We start from the raw sequence: 15154 nt of genomic DNA, 5'->3' as shown, positions 1-15154 counted from the left end.
TGATCTGTCAAAAACAGTGTTGCCAAAAATATACCAGTAAAACGTCACCCCTTTATTTGATTTGTTCCACTTCCTACCTTCCGATCCACAGTCAAACACGGATTAAAATATTTTCAAACAGCCAAAACACAATACTTCTCGATAGTTTTAGTTTCTTGGCAAAATCGTGTTCCGATAAATTCAGATCTTGTTACCGTTGGAACAAAATGCGTGGGAGTATTTCCTCTTGAGTCGACATGAATTTACTATATGTACGAGGTCTGTTCAAAAAGTACCCGGAATTCTCATTTTTCTAAAAAAATATTTATTTATTCGTCTACATCTATATGGTCCCCTTCAAAGTAAACCACTCCTAGATAAAATACACTTATGCCAGCGTTTTTATCCAGTCTTCGAAACACCCCTGATAGTCACTTTTTGTAATGCTCTGTAGCACTCTCAGCGATTCTGCCTTTATCTCTTCAATCGATGAAAAACGCTGTCCTTTGATGGGTCTCTTCAACTTTGGGAACAGGAAAAAATCACACGGAGCGATATCTGGTGAAGAAGGAGGTTGGGGCATGATTAAAGTCTTGTTTTTAGCCAAAAAATCACGAATAAGCAAAAAGTTTTGTAACGAATTTTGCTGCCACTCGTTTCATGCCCAAAACATTTGAAAAAAAATATGATGGCATGAGCCAACTGATATGCCAACTTCATCAGCAACTTCTCTAATAGTGATTCGGCGATCATCCATAATCATTTTTTCCACTTTTCCCACATTTTCATCGATTATTGACGTGCTGGGTCGACCGGAGCGTTCGTCGTCTTCAACGTCTTCGCGGCCATCTTTGAAACGCTTATACCACTCGTAAACACTTGTAGGCTCTCAGTAACATTTCGCACACTTGGTTACACTTTATTTCATTTTTCACGCAAAATTTAATACAAATTCTTTGACTCTTCAATTCTTCCATTGTTTAAACTAACAAAAATCGCCGAGCTCAAAAAAAACACGTCTACACCAGCCGCTACAAGACAGAATGTAAACAATGAATACAGCTGAAAATTTCACCATACATTATGGACATATGTACCAACACAATAAAAAAAATTTTGACCACCGGACTCTCCAGACGCGCGCAATTAAAAAATTCCGGGAACTTTTTGAACAGACCTCGTATTTAACAAGAATGTTAACAACATGTTAACAACTTAATAAGATAGAGAGTTTCGTCTGCAGGGTTGTTACGGTCGCAAAATTCTTTCTAAATTTTTGAAGCTTGTGAGTTTTAAGAAACCCAACAAAATTATAGATGAGCGAACGTTTCAGCAATTGGTCGATCTGGCCGAATTGGTAAATTTCTGGCCGAATTGGTCGATAAAATCAAAATTTACGAGAAGACGGCTCTAGAAAATGTTTTTCTCGGAGGACAAAATTTTGAAATTGCAGTTCTGAATTTTATAACAAATAGTTGCTTTGACTACATGTCTGAGAGTCAGCATGGATTTAAGCCAAATCGTTCAACTTCCACAAATTAAGTAACCTACACTTCTTGCATCATACCTTCTTAACAAGTATGACTACAAGTAGATTCTATATACCCTGATTTCGCTGCTGCGTTCGACAAAATCATTCATCACATAACGATGTCCAAGTTAAGTAGACTGGGATTTAGAGGATCATTTTTGAATTTTTTTTTTCCATAAATACGTTTATTTCTTAAGGCAGTTTACATAAGTTTTTCTTCGCCGTAGCATCACTTTTACATAATATTCTTATCCTAATTTAATTCTAACATAGTCACAACGTTTTGAATTTATTAAAACATATTCTCTTATAGCTTAAATATCATCTTAGGTAACTCGTCATTAAATATGAAATCTACTCGGAAATATTATTTGAACCAAACGATTACCTTCTATAAATTATAAAATAAGCTGTTATTTTCAGACATTTTGTTGATAATTTCATAAACTGTTTCGAGTTTGTTTGTATCATTACATAATTTTTATTCTAATTTAGCTATTGGTTGAACTCATGGACGCAGCTGGGATCAGAGCTAAGTCTAAAAAGGGGCCTTTATTAAATTGAAACTCCAATTTTATTTATGAAATGATAAATAAGTTTCATGTATGAAAGGTCACGACAAGCAAGAATGTCTCGAACTGGGATATTGGATAGTCTACCTTGGGTACGCAAAGAATTTATTAGTTGAGATCTGACATCACGATACTCCACGCATGTCCAAACGACATGATCAATATCCCGATAACCTTCTCCGCAAGCACAATGATTAGTCTCGGAGAGCCCAATTCGAAGGAGATGTGCATCTAACGTGTAGTGATTGGACATGAGTCTGGACATCACACGAATGAAATCCCTACTCACATCCAGTCCCCTGAACCATGCCTTTGTCGATATTTTCGGAATAATTGAGTGCATCCACCGACCCAGATCATCTCTATCCCAAGAAGCTTGCCAGCTGGCAAGTGTTCTTTGGCGAGACGAGCTATAGAATTCGTTGAAAGCAATCGGTCGCTCATAAATTTCACCCTCAATAGCACCACGTTTGGCTAAAATATCGGCTCTTTCATTGCCAGGAATGGAGCAATGAGCCGGGACCCAGACTATAGTGATTAGATAATTATTGTTCAATATGTCGTTCAGGCACTGTTTTATTTTGCCCAGGAAAAACGGTTCAGTCTTGCCAGTCATGTTTGAGCGAATGGCTTCAATTGCACTCAGACTATCTGTGAAGAGGAAATAATGGTTTGGAGATAATGTGACGATTACACTCAAACTATAATGAACTGCTGCTAGCTCTGCTATATAAACAGATGCAGGTTCTTGAAGCCTAAATGAGGCCGAAACATTATTGTTGAACATACCAAACCCTGTCGCTTCTTCAATTCGCGATCCGTCCGTGTAAAACATTTTCTCAGAGTCAATATGCCTGAACTTACTTGAAAATATTTTTGGGATTTCCGTCGAGCGTAGATGATCCGGGATTCCACGCACTTTGCGCTGCATGGATGTATCGAGAAATAAAGTTGAGTCAGGGGCACTTAGGATGCTGACACGGATAGGAATATATCTTGAAGGGTTGATTTCCTGTGACATATGGTTAAAATATACTGTCATGAATTTTGTTTGAGATCGAAGCTCGACTAGTCGTTCGAAATTATTAATTACCATGGGATTCAGCACCTCACATCTTATTAGCAGGCGTGATGAAAGCTCCCAAAATCGATCTTTTAATGGAAGAACTCCCGCCAGAACTTCAAGACTCATTGTATGTGTTGAATGCATGCAGCCTAAGGCAATTCGCAAACAACGGTACTGAATTCGCTCAAGTTTGATAATATGAGAGTTTGCAGCGGAACGAAAACAAACGCATCCATATTCCATCACTGAAAGTATCGTTGTTTGATACAATTTTATTAGATCTTGCGGATGAGCACCCCACCAAGATCCTGTTATTGTTCGAAGAAAATTTACTCTTTGTTGGCATTTCGTTATCAGATACCTAATGTGTCCTCCCCACTTGCATTTGGAATCGAACCACACCCCGAGGTATTTAAAAGTTAAAACCTGTTGGATCATTCTTCCCATCATATGGAGCTGAAGCTGCGCGGGATCATGCTTTCTTGAAAAGACGACTAACTCTGTTTTCTCCGCAGAGAATTCGATACCAAGATGAACAGCCCAAACGGACAAGTTATCTAAGGTATCTTGCAATGGTTTATGCAGATCAATAGTTCATTTTTGAATTGGCTTCTATCATATCTAACTAGTCATGAAAAATAAATGTAGTGAAAATGTAAGACTGTACAACCTCATCATTTGCTGTTACCTCTGGAGTTCCTCAAGGAAATCACCTTGGACCGTTTATAGTTTTATTGTATGTCAACTATCTAAATTTTTCTATCAAGTGTATGAAACTATCGTTCGTTCTTGATTTTAAATAATTTCATACAATCACATCTGCAGCTGGCTCAGAGCTTCTACAAGAACAGTTTAACTAATTGGTGTAAAATAACCAAAATGGAAACAAACTAAATGCCACTCCGTCATTTCTTTTTGTCACAAAAAGTCTGTATTCAAGTTCGACTATAATATTTCACAAACTGTTCTCGAACGCACATCGTCTGTTAAGGACCTGGGTGTTCTTCTGGATTCCAAGTTAAATTTTAAGGAGCGCATAGAGTTTACTGTCACCAAATCCTCTAAGCTATTCGGATTTATTTTCCGCGTTACTAAAATATTCTCTGTTGTACATGCTTGAAAGCTCCGTAGTTCACTTTAGTTTGCTCAACTCTTAAATATGCTGCTGTTATCTGGTCACCTTATTACCAAAAGGATATCCAACGCATTGAAGCGAATTAAAATTCGTTCCTCATGTTATCGTCTCATTCGATTCAGTTAGTTCAGATAGAAGAACTAGATTTAAGGGAATGTATCATTTGGATGATTGTAATCTGTTGATGCAAAAGATGAGGAGGTTTTATGCCTGCTGGAGAGCAACGCTGAACAGTCATCGCAAAGTGACGTGTTGTATGCGGACTTATTTATTGTGTTTGTATGAGAAACTTATGCAGATTTTTAAATTATATGTAAGTGGATTTTAAAGTTCTGTGGAAAGACTCACCTGCAGTAAAAATAGTAGTGTAATGCTTCGCACGAATATCGTGCGTTTTAGCCTTTCACTTTGCGCGGATTTCGCGCGTTTTAGTTTTCGACTTCGCGCGTTTTGGTTTTGAAATTTTTCGTAACAACCCTGTTCGTCTGTCAAGTGATGTGGAAAATATCTAATAATCTACACTAAAAGAAAAGTGTGTCGACTGCATTCGAAGCGCCTGGTGGATTGTGAGCTATCCTCTGTGTATTGTTACGTATTATCGAGCCAATGATGGGAACGGGAACAACAATTTATTAACTCGATTAAAGCATTTATCACTTATTTGCGAATAGCTCTGCAACACAACTTGAACATCATTTTTAAAATTAAATTTGGACTCACGTGAGAGTCGTTGTTGGCAGATCATGTGAAATGTACTGTGCAAAAAAAAATATTTGTTTTCCTTTACCCTACACGTAACCGTATTCCGATATTGATTGATGAGTGTTGTGTTTCAATATGCTCTTCATTCAATCCAATAAATATGGTAATTGAGTTTCAATTACAAGCAAACAAGCCTTGTCAATGTTAAGCCAGTGGAATTGTTCCGGCATAAATATTACCTAAGATGATAGTCATGTTTTGTTCTGATGATGACATTGTTCAAATTTGATTAAAAAATAATGGCTGTGATGTTCTGCAGCGGGTTTATCACAACGCTGAAGCCTTTGGGAAAACCGGGGGCTGAAAATTGTTTACATTAAATTAATAATAGAATTATTAACCGCTTGACGGTATCGCACGGAACGAACTCTACGGTCGGTTGTCGTTCGCATGAAATTGACAGTTAGCAGATACGGAAAACAGCAATTGAGTGCATGCTACGATTCGATTCACCGGTTGATTCGTGCCAACTGGAGCTTATTTGAACGCACGCAATAATGACCTGGAACACTGGTGGGAAAACAGTGCCGGGTAAAATCATTTAGGTTTCCGTTTGACTTAGTGGCCTGACAGGAATTCTCATTCTCAGTGCACATTGACGGGAACGCGATAACAGCAGAGCAGCTCTCAAAGCCATGATACGATTACAAGAAGCCCACCACCATGCAAAAGTTTGTTCTGCTGACATGTGATCGTGCAGGGTTTTCCTGGACCAGGTGCTGCAGAAACACGAAACAATGGCACGATTCAATTAAAATTTATAGTAAAATCGATTCGATGTGTGACTGTTATGTGAGTTGATGGGCTGGTGGTGAAAAATCGTGCAAAACTGCAGAGCAGAGCAGAACAGAGTGATAATTGGACCGTTTGTTTAAGCCTATTTTTAATTATACTTTGTTTGCTGGCGATGCAAAAAGCAGGCTTGCATTATATGCACTCTGTTAGCATCTGTCACCTATCGATGTGACTGAGGGTTTGCTTTTTTTTTTGCTGTAATTATGTGACCTGAATCAACAACCATGCAATTGATTCGATACTTGATTATGAAAATATGGGACAATTCGCTCCCAGTAAAAATCACGAAAGACTAGTAAACATTGTAAGTTATGAATCAACTAAGAAATCCAAAATGTAATACACTTTAGCAGTCACGTACCAAGACGGGCCCCTCCCGAAATCTATGTGCGAGGTTGGGAATCGAACCCAGGCGGATTGCGTGAAACGCATCGACTTACCCAACACGCTATACCCGTCCCCAATTCTAAAAAAATGTTTCATATGACAAAGCGTTTCACTCGATATTATCGTGAGATGGGAAGCGTTACGTCAAATCGAAGAAACCAGAAAGTGTTGCATTTCTTAAATTGAGGGTTACAAATCATGAGTTATTTTGTGGAAATTATGAATGTTAAAAACCGCTGGAAGGGTTAGAGCAAATTCAGTAGCTGGAAGTTTTATATGGGAGATCTATACTAGAATTGTATTGGAACAAACGTACCTCCAGCAAGCCGTTGAAGTTTTATTTATTCGAACTGTCAAATTTAAAACTGGTATACGCTGGCCATTCTATTGTTTGTATTTTTGAAACACGAGTTAAACACTGCTGGAGCTAGGGGACGGGTATAGTGTGATGTTTAAGCCTATAAGTCGATGCCTTTCACGCAGCCCGCCTGGGTTCGATTCCCAACCCCGCACATAGGGTCAGACAGTTTTTCTGGCCCGAAGAGGCGAATGACCTTAAGGTTAAAACCTCTATGATCGAAACAAAAAAAAACTGCTGGAGCTGCCAGTTTTTCTTGTTATAATTTCCAGATTTAAATTTTAAAACTGACATTAATTATGCATCTAGAACTGGAACACTCCTGAACGACGCGGTACTTTTAAGTAAGTTATAGGTGTTACGAAGTGTTATATACGTCACTCTTTTGCATTTAAAGCGTTACTTTTTTGTACGTTATAGGCTTTACGAAGTGTTACATGCGTTACTTTTTAGTAAGTTATAGACGTTACGAAGTACTACATGCGTTACGTTTTTGAAAATTATACGTGTTACGAAGCGTTACATGTGTTACTTTTTAGTAAGTCATGGGCGTTACGAAGTGTTACTTTTTTGTAAGTTAAAGGCGTTACGAAGCGTTACACGCGTTACTTTTTAGTAAGTTATAGACGTTACGAAGCGTTACATTAGTTACTTTTTTGTGAGTTAGACTTTACAAAGCTTTACATGTGTTATTTTTTGTAGGTTATAGACGTTACGAAGCGTTACATTTTTGTAAGTTATAGTGTTACGAAGTGTTATATGCGTTACTATTTTGTGAGTTATAGACTTTATGAAGCGTGTGAGTTATAGACTTTATAACGCGTCATTTTTTGTAAGTTATGAGGTCACGAAGCGTTGCATGTGTTACTTTTTCGTGAGTTGTGGGCGTTACGTGCATTATTTTTTTGTGAATTACAGGTGATACGAAGTATTACACGCGTTACTCTTTTGTAAGTTATAGGCGTTTCAAATCGTTACATGGGTAATTTTTTTTGTTAGTTTTAGGTGTTACAAAACGTTACATGTGTTACATTTTTGCGAAAGTCACTGGCCGCTCCCGAAATCAGAAACAGAATCGAAAAAAAAGTTAGAGAAATATTATAGGACTGTCGATCATGTAGAATTCAACGTGAGATAGAGGTTTTGAGACTTACGTGATGGTCAAAACTCCTCTACCGAGAATGCACGCAACGGCAGGTCCTACGAAACAGAACAGTGTTAACCCACATAATAAGAAGGATGAAACTGGGGTAAAGTAAATGACAATAATAATAATTCATAAAATTGTGCTGGACGACCGGGAAGAGAAAGTGCATGAGCATGCCTTAGTTAAGCAAGATTCTGCAGATGAGAAAGATGTCGTGCCGCTAGATCTCGCACATTCTTATTTAGGGCTAGAAAGACGAACGCAAGCACACTTCGAGTACATGTTTGGCTGAATCTATTATTATAGGTCAGAGAACAGTCAGCGCGAGTGTTTCGAAGCAGCACGAGTGCCTCGAAGTACATATTTGGAGTACATATTCAGAGCACTGAAGTAATTTAAGACCGAAATTCTCTTCTCTCTCACCTTTTTATCAAGAGCACCATTACTGACCTGTTATGCTTGGTGTCTTCAACTCGTTATAGTGTTATAAATTTAGTTTAACTGTTATTTTTAAGTGTAGTGTTAAGCCTAAATGTATTTGTTGGATCATTGTAATCTGTTGATACAAATAGTGAGGAGGTTGTATGCCTGCTGGAGAGAGCGATTGCCAAATTTTATCTCTACCGAGCTTTTCCCTGTTCCCAAATGAATAAATAAATATATAAATAAATAAATAAATCGCTGTGAAACGGCCATGAAGCACATGAGCATCACTATCATGGTTAAAATCAACGGTTTCGGTTTCAATTACTTGGACATCACCCTCGTTCACCTGATTTGGCTTCCCCGTACTATTATCTGTACTCACACGTTTATTTATCTCTGAGAAATTTGTGTGAGTTTCGTTTTGGAATTTCCGATTACAACTTCCGGTGTCAGAAATCGAAATCAATGTATTGCCAAAGTAAATTTGTATGACCATCCACTAATATGACTTATAAATTAAGAAGATGTTTTCCGTTCTCCACGAATTGGCTATGCTACTTTATGCAGTGAATTGCCGTTATTTAAGGAGCGGGTAGGGTCTAACACTTTTGGAAAATTATTTATTATTTTCTTTATATTATCGTATAGTAAAACATTTCAAGAATATTCTGTGAAATTTTCAAGCCTATTGGAACGAAACTCTGGAAGTTATGGACCTTTATCTATGGCTATCTCATTCTGCGAAGATGCAAGAGCTCGTCACACAGGCCCAAAATTTCTACTTCGATTGACTTCAAAACTTGACAAAACATTCTTACAATGTTTCATTATAATAAATTATAAAAGAAAAAATATGATTGTTTGAAAATGTTAGACCCTATGGGCTCCCTGGAGTAATTAATTGTTACCACTAATTTTATATACAAAAAACTTTAAAGGCATTTTTCTCTAAAGCAGGTTTTGAAAGTCCGTGTCCATCGTCATTCAAAAACTACTGCACCATTTTTTTTCAAATTTGGCACACATTTTCTATATATAAAAAACCAGACCCCAACGTTTTCCTTTTCGTTGTTTGTTACTTTGGGGAGGTTTAACAGCTACAAAATGGCGGATTTTTTTCACAAAAAAATCGTAGTTATCACTTTAAACAAATAACAACCCCTCCCCCATTTAAGTAGAAATGTAACTGATCTCAGACACACCGCGAATTAGGTACATAAGTAATCTTAAGTAACATTATTTTTTAACTAAGGGCCCCTCCCGAAACGAAATCCTGGGTACGTGCCAGCACTTTAGGATTTCACGAATGGTCCATCTTACTGCACATTGCGTTGGAATAATGTAGAAACCATCGTGAATCGCGTTCCTGTCCGAAGCTGTCCAAGCGAATAGTTGCTCAGTATGGAATTTGCATATTTTTTCAACCGGAAATTGCATTCCGAAAATTACTAGTATATGCCTCAATTCCGAGTCTATTCACTGCCAATTCTAGGAGGACACATTCGGGATCATAATTCAATACTAGCTCATGCAGCTAACGCATGATACTTCATTGGTGAAAAGTTCAACCAGCCCCCCCCTTTTGTGTCTGCGTTTTAGAAACCGCATGATATGTGCACTGTACAACGGAAATGCGTCGACACCAGGAGTGTCGTCCGTGCACATCATTGTCGATAATTGTTCAACTATTCATCGATGCGGTATAACTTCTGCAAATTCCTCGACTATGCCTTCCAATGAGGTTCAACCACTGAAGTGGAGGTTTATGCGGAGCATCGCTTCGGAAACTCAAAAATTCAAAACCCCGTATGGAAAAATCAACTTTGGAACATCCAATAGAAAACTGCATCATATCTAGTATTTTTAATGCAGACGCTCCATAACCGTTTAAAAAAAACGTATAACCTCAAAAACCTGACCAACATAAGCATTAATTCGGATATCCGTATATCTTGTAAAATAAGCACAAAAAGATTCCAGTGTAAAGCCTATTTTACCTATTGAGATTCGACCAGTGATAGTGGGACTCACCATTGCTGGCTGGACAGTTTATAATAGAGCATGGCATTCCATAATCATCGACAGGATAAGGGCGCAGGGAATTTTGATGTTGTGGATGAAAGTCCCATGACTTTACATTTGGTTTCAATACACTAACAATGAAGGAAGAAGGTTTTTTGACGTGAATTCGGCTTACTTTACTACTGGGCGCCTTTTGAAAAATTAATACGGGGGTAGAGTGAAGAGTTTTTGATCGTTTATACCTCGTATTTTACTAAACATAGTAACATCATTACTGCTTCATGTCATCGGACTACTTCAAAACCATTATCCAAGTGCGAAAAAGGCAACAAAATGGGATAATTTTTTTCTTTGATTTCAAAAATTCAATTGCTGAATAATTTTTCGGTGTCGTAAGACATCCATAAATAGCTTTCTGGAACTTTTCGAATAGAAGAAAAAAAAAATTCATCGCGTTTTCCCAGTACATAAATGAACGAATGTAAATGATCAAAATCATAGCCAAAATTTAATAATTTCTTCTTTTGCGCTGGACGAGAATGGGTCTTACACAATTAGTCGCTAGGCAGAAGTAGTAAAATTGATATCTGTCACTGGACCGTGTCCCTGGAGGTAAAATTTGGATACTTCTGTGATCATGGCGCCATCCATGTTAAGTTACTGCAAACTGCTTCAAGTATTAGACAATTGGTTCTTGTAGACAGAGGAAAGTGTGCAATTATCCCGAAGATGGAAGAAATTAAACAATTCTTCTAACAGTCTAAAAAGTGCTGAATCCACGTAGCAGTGAGATGATACCTTTTTTCATCAATCAGCATGTGTTTTTCACGTCAATATACTTCGTTGTGTTTTTTTTGTTTGTTTCGATTATAGAGGTTTTAACCTTAAGGTCATTCGCCTCTTCGGGCCAGAAAAATTTTCTGACCCTATATGCGGGGATGGGAATCGAACCCAAGCGGGCTGCGTGAAAGGGCATCGACTTACCCATCACGCTATACCCGTCCCACGTTGTGTTTAGTTTTCAAGAAATTTTTTTAAAGACCGTCGTTTTAAAAGAATTGTAATTAAAATTTTGGAACTGCAAGACATTCCATGATATGTAGAAGTGAGTTCTTCTTCAAAGTTTTTGCCGTTATTTATGATACTTACAGAAACGGTATTTAGAGCCCAGCATAACCAAAAATAGTTCGTATGTCCATGAATTAGTATGACGAATAAATTGAAATAGCTTTGGCCTTTCTATTCCCGATACTTTCGGGAACGGAATTCGAAAATCAGTGTAGCCGAGTTCAGTTAAATTCGCCTAATGGATTGTAAACCGTTTCATTAATTTCGAAATTTTGTAGTGTAGTCATCTTAGAGAAATCGTATTGCGTTCCACTTTTTGGGTACCTTCCGGGATCGAAAACAGAATACAGGTAAAACTGAAATTAGTTTATTTGGTCATCGATTCTAAAAATCAGTGAATAAATTTATGTGAAATTTTTACATTAATCAACCCGTATCTCCTGAACCGGAAGTCGGATCTGATTGAAAATCAAGCAGTTTTTATGGGACCTTAAGACTTTTTATTTGAATGCTAGATGGACGAAATCGGTTCAGCCATGTATTAGCAAATAGGTGACATTGTTTTAATTTCATTACATATACCATCCTGTAGCTCCGGAACCAGAAGTCGGATGCAAAAAAATCAGAAACCATATATGGGAATATGGGACTGTTGTTGTAAGTTTGTAGAAATCAGCTAAGCCATCTCCGAGAAAAAGTACTAAAATTATTTTCACCTTTCTCTTCTATCTCGCCTTTTAAAGATCAAGAGTAAACCAAGTTAACTTGTGTTGGTAATTTGTGTATTATGTACATTTTATTTGGTACGTGTGTCATTGATATATGTATTCATATACGCAGTGAATTATCAAAGTGGCTTGCACGATTGAATTTCAAACAATCTTTTTCAGCAATCATTTATTCTCAAATGAATGTTAAGCCTGACTGTTTGGATGAAATATCATTTTTGATCAATTTTTCACCAACGTTTGATAAAAAAAAGGCTTACATTCTATGAATGTAGATTTTAATTCCCTAATAAAAAAGTTAGCAACACTGTTTCAATGCATTTGTATTAGATTGCGATACACAAAATAAACAATACTAAATATTGTCTGTTACAAAAGCAGTTTTCCGGAAAAATAAATAGTTTTACGACAACATTGCACACCCATTGCCTTTCGAGTGTTAAATTGAAGGTTTCTATTTCGCGGGCTTACTTATAGAAGGTACGTAAATCTTTATATCGCAATCATTTCTGCAAGAGGAAATCCATATAGGAATGCGTTTGTTGTTATTCGAATGTATTAATGGTAGTAAGCAGAAACTAAAATAATTTTTCTCGAGCAGTTATCAGGAAAACGGAAGAGTTTCAGATTAAGATTTTCGCATTTCTTGAATTGCTATTTTAAGCAGAATGAACTGATTGATTAATTTTTAACTATATGGAAGATTTATTGATTAAAATCAGGAAAAGATGCGCAGGAATTTGTTTTTACGCACACATTGTTGACATTACATATACGCTTGCTAAGGTTATAGGTTTAGTGGTTAAGCTTTATCTGTTAGTTTTATTTGTTAGTTTTAAATTTAAATGCATCCCCAAGTAGCAAATGTAACTTATTGAACTTTCAAGATGTTTTACAATTGATTTAGAAATGTTATTTATGTTAGATATGTTCTGAAAGATTTTTAAATATTTTAAAATTGGTTGTGCAACTTATCACTGTTAAGTTTCACAATACTACCGAAAAAATCACTGTAGAACAACATTAAGTACATCTAAAACAATTGTGCAGTAAATCACCAACTTGTTTATATTTCACTAAAGTTCTGCAAAAAAATCACATCGTCATGTGAAACTGGAGTAACTATAACAATTGTACAACTTACCAAAAACTTTCCAAACGGCTGTCATAGTTGTAGCGGACACAATATACGTCGAAATTGTTTTAGATCTCTTTTGGAAGAAAAATTAGTGAAATGATTGATGCTCTCCGCAAGGCAAAAATGATTAGCCGAATTGATAACCTTGCTGTAAAAAATGTGTTTCTGCTGAGTCCGCATAGTTTTGGCTGCCTCATGAATTTTTAGCCTCAGTGTGTGCAATTTTCTTCAGTTTTAGAAAAAAACAATAATATAAAATTCAAAACTTGCAAAAAAAGTTGTGCAAGATTTATCTGTTTGAATTGAACGCAAAACTTGCAGACATGACATTATTATCATAAAAGTTGCAGGAATACAGCATTACATACGCAATGAAAACAAAAATCACTCAGTTAAATTGTATACCTGATATCACTTTTCAAAGATATTGAACGAAAAGTTAATGTCATCATAGTTACTCCCATAGTTATATATTACCGCTTGTGCAACTTGTTTTTGCAACTCCAGCACACGGACTTACCGAAATAATACCTACAGTGCGTATCACAAAAGTCGGGTCCGCTAAGATGAATGACTGTACTGTATTGTTGTTCAATTCAACTAGAAGATTGAAACTGATAAAAAAACAAATCGTGGAGCATTTCTTTTCGAAATATTAACATGTTAATGTTTCCTGTTATTCAGATAATATATGTCATTATGTTGGGTGAACCATTTTCTATTAAACTCACTGTTACCATCGATGCCATATTGAAAAATATTCAAGCAAAATTCATTTCGAGATTTTTCAGGTTTAATTACACATTAGTTTGATCAAAATCGTCTGAAAATTGTAAGAATGTTTGAATACACGTATTTTAAACACCATTCAGATGATTCTCATTCAAAATAATAGACTGTTATTTTCACAGTAATTGGTGCACAATCATTAAAACGCGTTAATTCAAAGGCGCTTGAAAATTTCGGCCGCACGAATAAATGTTTCACCATAAAAATGCAGTTCATTGTCGATTTTTCAATTACAAAAACACAAAAGATCAATTCTACAATATGTAGCATTATCATTTTTCATGTGCAGATTATTTTACAAAATCCATGTTTGTGTTAAGAGCAGTTGTATTGAAAATCAAATGTGAAACTTTTTCATTAAAAATTAAGTTTGCATGTTTTTGTAAACGTCATTCCATTTCTTGTTTACATTACGTAGTAGTTCTCACGAGTTTCACAATTGTTTTTTCACTGATTTTATTACTGCCTTTGTGATGGGATCGAGGCATGAGTTTTTGTATCAGTTATATGTTGCACAAATTGCGCTTTTTCCATAACACAACAGTTATCAGAATAGTAATATAAACTAACTTGATAAATTGCACAATCGGTAGAAAAATACAGGACAGCAACTTAACATGCTACTTGGGTCTGTTAGATCAATGTAATCTGTTGATACAAAATATGAGGAGGTTTTATGGCTGCTGGAGAGATAGCTATACACTGAAGTCTTTTTTATGCGAATTTACGTACCGTATAAAAAAACCGCATGGAAAAACCGCATAACTCTGAAAATTCTCATAAAAAACCTCATAACTCTGAGACTTCGCATAAAAAAAACCGCATACCTCTGAAACTTCACATAAAAAACCGCAGAAGGGAAACCGCATAACTCTGAAAATTCGCATAAAAAAAGTCGCGTAAAAAAACGCATAAAAAAAGACCTCAGTGTATTTGATCTCCATCGGGCTTTTCCCTGCTCCCCAAATAAATAAATGTCATGTTCGAACGATTATGTTGCCAACAGCGAGCCGTGCTAAAATCGTAACGTCATGAAAATGGGTGCTGTGCAGTGGCGTATCTAGAGGGGGGCAAAGGGGGCACTCGCAACTTTTTAATGGGGGCGGCAAACTAATCCTTGGGACCTTTTTGCCTTTCTCATATAGAAAGGTTATGCAATCACTTGAAAAACCGACTAGTGAAAATTGGCCCGGAGGGTCAAGTGTCATATACCATTCGACTCAGTTCATCGAGCTGAGCAATGTCTCTGTG

The 15154-nt window shown here is 36.6% G+C and overlaps 1 protein-coding gene across 3 annotated transcripts in view; it reads left to right on the top strand.

Moving 5' to 3' along the window:
- The window catches only part of LOC131439674 (alpha-mannosidase 2), a 370256-nt gene that overhangs the window by 285606 nt on the left and 69496 nt on the right, over positions 1-15154 (top strand). The gene's annotated exons all lie outside the window — the stretch shown is intronic.

The sequence above is a fragment of the Malaya genurostris genome, chromosome 1 (genome assembly GCF_030247185.1).
Source record: "Malaya genurostris strain Urasoe2022 chromosome 1, Malgen_1.1, whole genome shotgun sequence".
In the NCBI taxonomy this organism is placed as follows: domain Eukaryota; kingdom Metazoa; phylum Arthropoda; class Insecta; order Diptera; family Culicidae; genus Malaya; species Malaya genurostris.
The sequence above is the reverse complement of the archived record's forward strand: the minus strand, read 5'-3'. Positions and strand labels throughout refer to the sequence as shown.